Raw genomic sequence first — 9,148 nt, 5'->3', positions numbered from 1 at the left:
TTTACTCCTTCCCACTTTCCCCCCAAAACTTTTACTCCCCTCCCCTCAATCTACCCAAAATTCATTTCCCACCAAAATTTTACTCTCCCATTTACTTTTTCTCAAAATTTTACTCCCAAAAACCCTCAAAACCTTTTATTTTTTCCCAAAATTTTTACTCTCTCCCACTTTTTCCCTAAAACTTTTATTCCCTCCCCATCCCACCTCTCATCTACCCCAAACCCTCCCCCCTCTAATTTTTTTTTTAAATATTTTCCCTCTAAAATTTTACTCCCCCTATTTACTTTCCCTCAAACTTTTATTCCCCAAAACTTTTTATTTTCCCCCTAAACTTTTACTTCTCACCCTTTACTCTCAAATAAAAATCAAAATTATCCAAAAATCACTAAACATAAATAGTAATAATTTTATTTATATCTACTATTTATATTATTAAATTAAATTTCACATTTTATATTATTTATATTATTGAATTGTTTAGTCATATTGAATATTTATATTAAAATTGAATTATTAATTATGCCATAAAATATTCGTGTTAAAATTTTATATTGGTATCAATTTCACATTTTATTTTTAAAATAACTTTTATTAAAAATCATATTTTATATTTAATATATTTTTAATTTCAAAATACATAGTGACAAGAATCTGAAGATAATTGAAACAACTAAGCAAGCAAAGAAGCTAACTAGTATATACAAATTAATAAATAAATTATGAGGTGATGAAAGTTAATAAAAATTTTGATTAAGGTGGACAAATTTTATTACGATGGGTGACAGTGGTTATAAGGACCCAAAATTATTTTTTAAAATTTAACTCGAACAAATATATTCGATTCGATTCGATTTGAATTCCATCTCACTCTACTCGATTCGAGAAAACTTCAAATAAAGTTAGGATGATAAAATGAGATTCGAAAACTCGATTAACTCAAAAATTTTCGATTCGATTCGATTCGATTCGGTCGAATGCTCACCCCTAATAAAAAAGGCTAAATCATAAAGTTAGTTCGGCTTGTTTGTTAACTTTGTAACATTAGAAACCAAATTGAATAAATATAAAACCTATCATGAAATTATGTTAGCAGTAGAAAGTATAAGTTCCCTAATGAAAGTATGTGAAATCGAGTTTTAATCCAAACCTAGGACTCGAAATATATGCTTAACTTAAGTCCAGAGACTAAATTGAATAAAAAGTACAATATATGGGAAAAAAAAAGATATATTTAGGATCATGCATCTCATGACATTGTGTGATAATGTAACACCCTCACCCGACTTGATCACCAAATCCGGGTGTAAAATGTCATAAATGGACCAATTTGGACTAAGTACCATACTTGAAACTTAATAATATATAGACAGACTTTATTGAAAAATAAATATCTCTTACATCAAAAACTTTATATTTTAATACAAAAATTTACTATCTCCAACCTTGACTCTAAGGGAAACCATTTAAATACAATATATTCGACCCTGAGGCGAACCCTTTAAAGGTACCACATTCCTATGTGCATGACCCTTTTACTGACAATGATTCTTAATCCAACACAATCTGACTTAGTCCCTCCTCAAGGTCCTCGATCACTCTTTGAGTCCTATAGACACAAGCCAAATTTCTATAAGTTCAAAAGAACTCAGTGAGTTTCTTTACTATGCAAGTTAGCCCCAAACTTGTCGGGTAATAAAAATAGAAACTTAACACAATTTACTCCATGATTTTCTTAAGATAATTTCTTTTAATCCGAGTTGGTGGTCTTTGGTTCTCTCCCTGAACTCATCTATAAGCGGATAGGTAGCTAAGTGATCTTTCCTTAGCTGATCCTATAGCCATTCGACATGTCTTGATAGCTTTTCAGATGTCTCACCATAACCGCAAACTCTGTCCTTTCCTTATGTACATTCCTTTCTTTATTTGTTTTCCTTCCCGGACATACTTTTACTCATAATTTTCAATCCTTATTCAGATTGTTAGGTAGTCAGCTACTAGTATAGATTCCCTTTTTCCACCATTGAACTTATAAAGTAGAAGTCATAGCAACCTGATTCGTCCTTGGCAAACTCAATTTTTCTTACTTCAGTCCTATAGGACTTACTGATACTTTACCAATGGATCTGGCTAAGGAAGACCCTCGCCATTTTGGCGGGCTAGATTTCATTTTACCTTTCATCCTGGTTGCAATGTTGTTTGGGTTACTCTCTTATGAACCGCACTAACCGTCTACTGTGGACCGCTTTGGTCTATAATATTCAACAGACTTCCATTCAAGTAACCATTCAAGTTTTCTATTTTTCCTATGTGATGGTTCCTTACGAAACTAACTCTTTGGTTGGTACTTTCTCGATATTTTTCCCTTAAAGAGGAATAGTCTTGACAGATAAATCTATGACTCGGTATATCCTTTCTAGTACCTCTCTCTATCAATGGTTCCTCTAAGACTATCATGTTCTTTTAGGTTTGTTTGCCTACAAGGCGACGACTTTACCTTCAAGGCTATCATATATTCTCGAATTCACTTGCCTGGATGGTGATGACTTTACCTCCAATACCATTATACCTTATAAGTTCACTTGCCTACAAGATGATGGTAAGGCTATCATACCTTCAGTTCACTTGCTTACAAGGTGCATTACCTACAAGGTGATCTTACCTCTCAAATTATCTTCCAAGCAGTTTAACCTTCGAGGCTCAACACTTTTTTAGGTTTTACGAGAGTAGTCAAATTCTAGTCAAAATTAATAATATTTTTTCCTTGATTTTGCAAGAAAGGCTATACATAAAATTTTGCTAAAAGGAATATCTTTATATTAGCAACACCTTATGAGAGCATTTTACCAACAACATTGAAAAAGCCTTTGGTTTGCACTTTGTTTCAACTTAATGTTCAAAACAATTTTCTTCTATCTTTTATTAGAAGAGAAGTTGGGACACAATTAGAGAGTTTGCATAAAAAGTACAAAACGTGAGTAAAAGAGATAAGTAATGAGAGAATCAACACATGACATTGGTTAATGCAATTCAGATTCACCAATCCTACATCTGCGAAGCCTCACTTAGAGAATGATTTTATTCAACAAATCATTTGGTACAACTATTAGCTAAAGCTCAATCTACCATTTCCCAATGGATAATTGCATCCCAAAGTTGAACAATGAGTGTCTAAACACACCCCAAATGGCTCAATCTAACCAAAATTTTACAAATCACTATCCCCAAATATTTTACATTACATTCAATATCTATCCATAAAAATCGTTGAACAATGAGTGTCTAAACACACCCCAAATGGCTCAATGAGGAAGTCAATTAACAACCTCTTTATAGGCTTTTCTTCAATGTGTTCAAAAAAAATAGATAACATGATCAACAACTAAAATATAAGTATTCATCACAATTTTAAACATTGATTTTTATCTAAATAATTATCTTAATAAATAATCCCATAAATTGTATCAATATCAAATTTTCCAAAGCTAATTCAAATGTTCTTTATCTCATTCTTTGAATGATGAAATTATCATTGATAAATTTTGAAAAATTTATGACTAAGTCGTAAACAAGTTTAAAACACATCAAATACCATCATCTTATTGGATAAGGATAAAGCTCAAGTTGTTTAAGCATGTCTCCTCTGTTCCTAAGCCACACAAGATGTAGATAGGTTCTATGCCTTCAAGCCTTTAGATGTAGGTTTAAGACTATCATAAATACTAGTGCAACATTTAGGCTCGAATATGTCAAAATGTCACCTTTGAGTTTTGACAAAACATAGTTGTTGTTGTTGTTGTTCTAATATAAGTTCGACATAAATAGGAACGATTAAGCATGGTTAAAACTCCAACAAACACAACGACATCCTCAACATTATTTTGTCTCAACCAAGGTCACTTTATAACCTTCCTTTTGACAAGGGAGCTATTGTTGTATATCTTTACCTCACTTAAAAGGTCTCACCAAGTCAGCCATCACGTACACCAAACCTCGCTAGATCATCCTCAAAGATAACCTCGCCAAAGTGTTGCATGACTATAGATATGTGGGATACACGCTATTTATATATGGCCTTATATGCCCCTTACTTTTTCCATAAGAGTTGACAGCTCTATAAGCCAACCATTAGGACTTAAGGGGGACTCCTTTCATTCTCTCAACACAAGAAAGCCATGGAAATGGAAGAGCTCCTCTCCCCTATCCCCATCTCTTAATAGATCACTTATGACTCTCAACATTCGAATGAACTGCCATCAACTGCTAAACTTGTATTTTCGCATCAACAACTACATATATAATTGCAAAAATAAAGCTTATTAAAATTGTTGAAGGAATAACATTTAAAATTTCATGTATAATATAAATAGGAAAGAGGTAACTAACATATAATACATGAAAAATAATACTTAATATAATACATATACTTGAATTTTCCAAAAAAAAAAAATTCTTTTGAAAATTCAATATCTTACAAAAACTTGTTGTCACACTTGACAAGCAATCACATCCACCTTGAATTAAGGAGAAATTGCTCTTTAGAGTGAGGGATAACCATTCAAATGTGTAAAGCTCATCCATAAATTGTTAAAGTCATAAGTTGTATAAGATAATAATGGATGGAAGCTAAACCCTGCAAATTATGGGAAGAACTGAGACATGATATGAACAAATTAAAAATTAAAAATTAATGTGAAAAATGATATGAATATACTTACATTTTAAAAATATGCATAATCAAATAAGTTAGTTATAAATTTATATAATTTATAATATTTTAAATATCTGAAAATAATATAAATAATATACATAAATTTTATGTTTTGCTTTCGATTATTAATGTTATATATTATCTTTACTATTATTTAAGTGTCTAATTGAGTTGATGTCGCTAATAATGCATCAAAACCCAAATTCTAAAACAATTAATAAATATTATTACAGGATATTTTTATCTTTTTATATTTTTATATCAAATCTGAAATAAATAAAAAAATTTAAAAACGTAAGGATAATTTGAAATTGCATATTTCCTGGGAAAATCTTTTATCACTTTTTATATATATATATTTCATAAAAATTAAATAATAAATATTTCACTTATGATCTTCACAAAATTAAATGATAAATTTCATATACCCATGTTTTTATGATATGCATTCTATGCATTTTAATTTTATGATAAATTCCATATATTAAAGTAAGGATAATTTGAAATTGCATATTTCCTAGCAAAATCTTTTATCACTTTATATATATATCGTAAAATTACTTGATTAATTTCATATACCCCATTGTTTTTATGATAGTCATTTTATTTTTTATGATAAATTTCATATATCCAGCCATATAAAAAGTAAATATTTTTTGAGTTCATTAATGGTTTGATTTCATTTTAATATTTTTATAATTAACTTGAAATAAAAATAAAATTAAAAGTGATACGATATAGTAAATTGAAGAATGAAAACAATTATATGAAAAAATTAAAGGAAATAAAATTATAAGTACCTCAATTAGATTTTTTTTCCAACTAAAAAAATATCAAAAACCGAACAGATAATTTTCAGTTCAATTTATTTGGCTTTTGGTATAGAAAAAATAAACTGACCGAATGTACACCCCTAGTTGCGCCAAGGGGTTTTCCCAAGGAGTTATCTCGAGAGGACTATTGCAGGGGATGAATACTGGAAGTGACCTCAAGGGGTGAGTGCCAGAGGGGCGCACTTGAGGTGTAGGGGTATAACAAGGATAAATTAATAAATTGGAATTTTGTATCGGCATAATGACTTACTTGACCCTCAAACTTTATAAAAAAAAAGTCATTTTAGCTCTCCATTTATTTTTTTTCCCTTTTAGACCTTGAAATTGCATTGCAATTAATTATTTTTAAAAAATATTTAAAAAAATATTTTTTAATAATTTTAATGTTATGAATATCTTATTAAGTGGATGCCCATCATGATCAAGATAAAGTTTTGATGTAATTTAAATTCTAATAGTTATTAGAATTAGATCTCTACTTCTTTTATACTTTTTATGCCTATAAATAGAGACTCTGATGAAGCATTGTAATCATCAGTTTGATTAATAAAGTACATTATCTATTGCTTTCATATTTTCTTTGTTCTTTATTCACTCCATTTTTCTTTGTTTTATAACACGTTATCAGCACGATCTTGCTCAAAGTGATAGTTGCTTTTATCGACGATCAAATTTATCCATCGTGATTTTCAATATCTTTGACGGCAAAATACAAAGTTTTTACAGGAAGTTTTTTTTATTTAATGTTTCATATTTGATTATTATTTTTCATTCCTCTTTCATTATATGTTACTATTGTTTTGATTAACTTATTTTACTTTTTGTTCTTAAGAATGGATTATATCAAGGCGATGAAGTTGATGTTAAAAATTTTCAGGTGATGGGTGTCGATTCCACCAATATAAACCTACGCCTAATTTGCAATTTAAGCAGTATAGGGAGTAGGGTCGATCCCTTAGAGACTGGGTTTACTGAAATTGTTTCTCTTTCTCGACCAGATTTGTGTCTAGGCAGTTGTCGTGCCCAAGAAATTTGGGGGAAGATAAAATTGAAAACCTAAAACCTGAAATAAACAAGAAAAATAAAACGTGAAAAGTAAAAGCTGGAAATAAAATAATAAAAGTAGTTAAGTAAATCTGAAGAAAATTAATTAAACTAAGCTCAGCTTTAGGCACGGGTTTTTCCTCGTCTTTGACCCTATCCTCGAAATTAGATGAACTCCTCTTTTCCAATAAGCTAGTTATAGCTACCAAGGACGCCTCGGACACTAACTCTTCCTTGTGTAAATTAGTTATGGAACGCCCAATAACTAACCCTTACCGATCGAACAACCAACGAAACGTTCGTGATTTAGAACTCCGGCAGCTTTGCGTTCTAGAAGAGCCTAGCTCGAACCAATGTCCTCAACCGCGTGAGACATTTAAATCCAGTTACTACTTCCCTTGACGGAACCAAACAGCAATCTCCACTTGGCACGCCAATGTGTTCAAAGAAAACCGATTAGACAATCGATCATTTCAGAATTCCAACTGTACGTCTAACCACACTAAATCAAACGACGTCTTTTTTGACTTAGTGTTGATCTGACTTTGTGAGTTGACAAAATCATACTCTTAATCCGGAGAAATAATAAGTACTGGAATTTAGGAGTTAAATTACTCGGGTTCGTAACTCACGGGTTTTGACGAGGCTAATTCTGACCTAAAGCTGAAAATGGATTTAGTTAACTAAAATGGATTTAGTTAACTAAGGTTTGGGGCATATTGGAGTTGGATAAATTAAATAAGGTAAAATGGGTGAAAGGAATAGGTGGCATGATTTAGTATGGGGGGCTGGAATTTTGGTGGTGTATTAAAGTGGGTTAGCTACTGGAAATGAAAAGAAAGTTTGAAAAAGAAATTGTAAATGGTCTAAGTGGAACAAAGCTGGAAACTAATGAATTGAAAGTAAAAGAAACTAAAAGCTACAAAATTCTAAGTGAGAAATGAAGGAAAGATTGCATTCAAAGATGAAAGTTTGATTTATGAATTCATTGAAAACTTGATTCAAGACTTGATGATCAAATGAACAAAGTAGCCACCTATTAATACTAGTGGCTTTTCTAAATTAAGAGCCACTAACCAAGGAAATAAAATATTACATGATATAAAAATCCCTACATAATCTCCCACTAAGTCAACATAAAATTTCAGCTAATTAATCTTGGAAAAATTCTGCTTTGGTCCGCCTTCTTTGCTCCTTTCTTCAATCTAGCCCAATTGTTTCCTTTTTCTTCTATTTAGCCCCAAATTGCACCCCTGCACAAAATTCAATATAAACATGGAAAAATTAGTGGTGCACTCTCATAAATTAACCAATTTAATTACATAAAATATGTAACTTTAGCATTTAATCATCAGGTATATTTTACTATATTTTATTTATTATATCATGTTTATTATAATTGGAGAATAATCATGACAGCATGAATGGATAGATTCTGATTTAAAATCCAAGCATGTTTACGATGGTGGTTATGAAATAAAAAATCTATAGAAGCGTTTAGAAATCTGTCCTGCCAGATTTATTGCATTCCCTGAAGTGAATGTAAATATAAAGAAAATAACAGATATACTAATGGCCCACTAAAAGTGGGAACATACTAATATGTAAGAGAACAATGAGAGTTTTTAAGATAACTCTTCAAAGGGTAAAGATAACTTATGTTACCAATATGATATGAAATATTATTGGCCATATATGTGGTGTTTGCCCAAATATTAATATCTTGTGATGGTTAATCTATTAGTTTTAAAAGATATTTACAATGAGATTATGAATGAGGAAAATATTATATTTCATATGAATCAATATTGTTATAAATATCTATTTTGAAAGGATGAAAAAGAGAGGATGGGGTTATTAATTTATTTTTAATCTTCGTGATCTTCTTTTGTCATCATCCCCATTAAGGGTTGGAAGCAAAATATTTGACTGTGAAATAAACTAAATTATTTAACTTGAATCTTGTTTATCTCTATTTACTAATTAAAAAGATATTCTTTACCAGACCTAATAAAATTTAATGACACATTTTACGTGTCCTAAAATCAACCCATTCCGATTCTCAATTAAGCCATCGGAGATAACATTTATATGTGTAATCAACTTTTCATTTTTGGCCGTCAGACATCGATATCTAGAAGAAGGATAACACTAGCTACTGCTACTGCTACTCCTACTCCAATATACTTGGGCAATAAATGTGTTGATGCTTGTGGTACAAGAACAATTAGACTTTCTCTTTTATCAACCTAGAAAATTATATTTGGGCAATTTCAAGGGTTAAAAAAGTAATTCTCAAATTTAATAATTTTTTTAATTTATATTAATATTCTAATTTAAATTCCTTTAAACAATTTAATTTTTACTCCAATACTATTAAGAGGTGATAGTACTTCACTCTCGATTTTTTTAAACTATTTTAAAAAATTTTGAACATTCAAAATGAACTTTGACAAATAATTTTTAGATTCGTTGGAATCTAGATATTTATTTGTCAAGACCAATGTAGTCGGTGCTCCCACCGGTGTAGTAATGACTACCTTAGTTGAAACTCAATCTAGAC

This window comes from Gossypium raimondii, chromosome 11 (assembly GCF_025698545.1).
Source record: "Gossypium raimondii isolate GPD5lz chromosome 11, ASM2569854v1, whole genome shotgun sequence".
NCBI lineage: Eukaryota > Viridiplantae > Streptophyta > Magnoliopsida > Malvales > Malvaceae > Gossypium > Gossypium raimondii.
The sequence above is the reverse complement of the archived record's forward strand: the minus strand, read 5'-3'. Positions refer to the sequence as shown.